We start from the raw sequence: 1,715 nt of genomic DNA, 5'->3' as shown, positions 1-1,715 counted from the left end.
GTACTAGCCTGTATTCTTGGTGTAAATCTAGTCTGATCACAGCATATAATCTTTGTGATCTGTTGCTTACTTTTTTTAATACTTTTTTTTTTTTTTTTTGCTTTTTGGTGAGGCAGTCGGGGTTAAGTGACTCACCCAGGGTCACACAGCTAGCATGTGTCAAGTGTCTGAGTTCAGATTTGAAAAAGCAAAAAAAAAATAAAAAGAAAAAAGTAGTTAACAATCTTCAAGATTAAGTTACTTAGTTTCCAGTTAATGTTTAATTCTTTTTTCAAAGGCCCTCTTTAATTGAATGTAATTTTTATCACATTATGGTTAGTAAAAGATGCATTTAGTATTTCTGCTTTTCTGTATTTATGAGGTTTTTATGCCCTAACAGTCAGTTTTTTGTGAAGATGCCACACACAGCTGATAAATAGGATTAAACTGAGAGTCTCCATTGTTTTAGTTTTACTCATTTACCTCTTCTTCTAAGAACTTAGAGGCTATGCCATTTGGCACATATATGTTTAGTATTTATACTAATTCGTTGTTTAGGCCTGCCATACTTCTAAACTTCTTAAACAGTTTGAGAAGCACTGAAGGGGTTGCAATTGAGAGAAGTTTAAGAAGCCCTGGTTTAGGGTACCTTTCAGCAAAATTTAGTTTCCCTGTTTATCTCTTTTTATTAGGTGTATTTTTTGCTTTTGTTTTGTCTGAGGTTATAATTTATACTCTTCCCTTTTTTACTGTAGCTCATATAATAGATTCTGCTCTATCTTCATATTTTAACTTTATGCATCTTAATGTATCAAGTGTAAAAAGTGTCTATGTTTCTTTCTGTATCAAGTTTAAAAAACTTAAAACACATTGTTAGACCTGGTTTCTAATTTATTCTGCTATCTGCTGTTTTATGAGTTCATCTTATTCATATTGACAGTTATGATTCTTAGGATTTTCTTTTCTTTTTCCCCCCACCCCCTAAGAGATTGTTTTGCTTCTGATTACTCCTTCCTTTAATCTCACCTCCCCCTTGTTCCCTTTCCCTTCACCCCTTTTCCCTCTGTTTCCGTGGGTGAAATATATTTCTGTATCCATCTCTCTGTGTGTGTATTCTTCCTTCATTTGACTACTTTAGATTTGATTAGTTTAGATGTATAAATTTCTACTTTCACAACCTTATTTATGTTTAAATTTCCCCCCATCCTTCCTTTCACTTCCCCACCCTCCCAGGGTATTCCATTTTTGTACTCTTTCCATTCTTCTTTTAGGGGTGATTCCATGATCACGAAGATGGTTTCCCCAGGGTGAGACTTATCCATTGCACACTGCCCCTGTGATTTCCCGAAATGTGGGAAACTTGACTGCATAATTTGTAGTAGAGTGGGACCCTATTTGTGCTCTCCCCTGATCTTTCTCCTTTCAAAAACAAAAAAAGATAATTAAAACATAAAAGAATCACCCCCAGGCCCTCTGTCAAATTAGACTATCTCTCTGACTCTTCATTGTGATAGAATTCTGAGGGACTACATCCCTCATCTCCCCAGTAAGAATGTAAAAAGTTTAACCTTGTGTAGTCCATTATGATTGCACATTTATGTTTATCTTTTTATGGTTCTCTTGACTCCTGTGTTTGTATGTCAGATTTTCAACTTAGCTCTAGTCTTTTCATCAGGAATGCTTAGAAGCCCGCTATTTCATTAAAGTCTATTTTTCTCCATGTAGGATTATGCTTA

The 1,715-nt window shown here is 34.9% G+C and overlaps 1 pseudogene; it reads left to right on the top strand.

Annotated features, from left to right (window-relative positions):
- Nucleotides 1–1,237: 1,237 nt before the first annotated feature.
- On the top strand, nt 1,238–1,389 carry LOC114043461 (annotated as a pseudogene).
- Nucleotides 1,390–1,715: the final 326 nt, after the last annotated feature.

This window comes from Vombatus ursinus, unplaced genomic scaffold, assembly GCF_900497805.2.
Source record: "Vombatus ursinus unplaced genomic scaffold, bare-nosed wombat genome assembly UNPS02014768.1, whole genome shotgun sequence".
In the NCBI taxonomy this organism is placed as follows: Eukaryota; Metazoa; Chordata; class Mammalia; order Diprotodontia; family Vombatidae; genus Vombatus; species Vombatus ursinus.
Note: the sequence above shows the minus strand (reverse complement) of the source record. Positions and strands in the feature narration are given on the sequence as shown.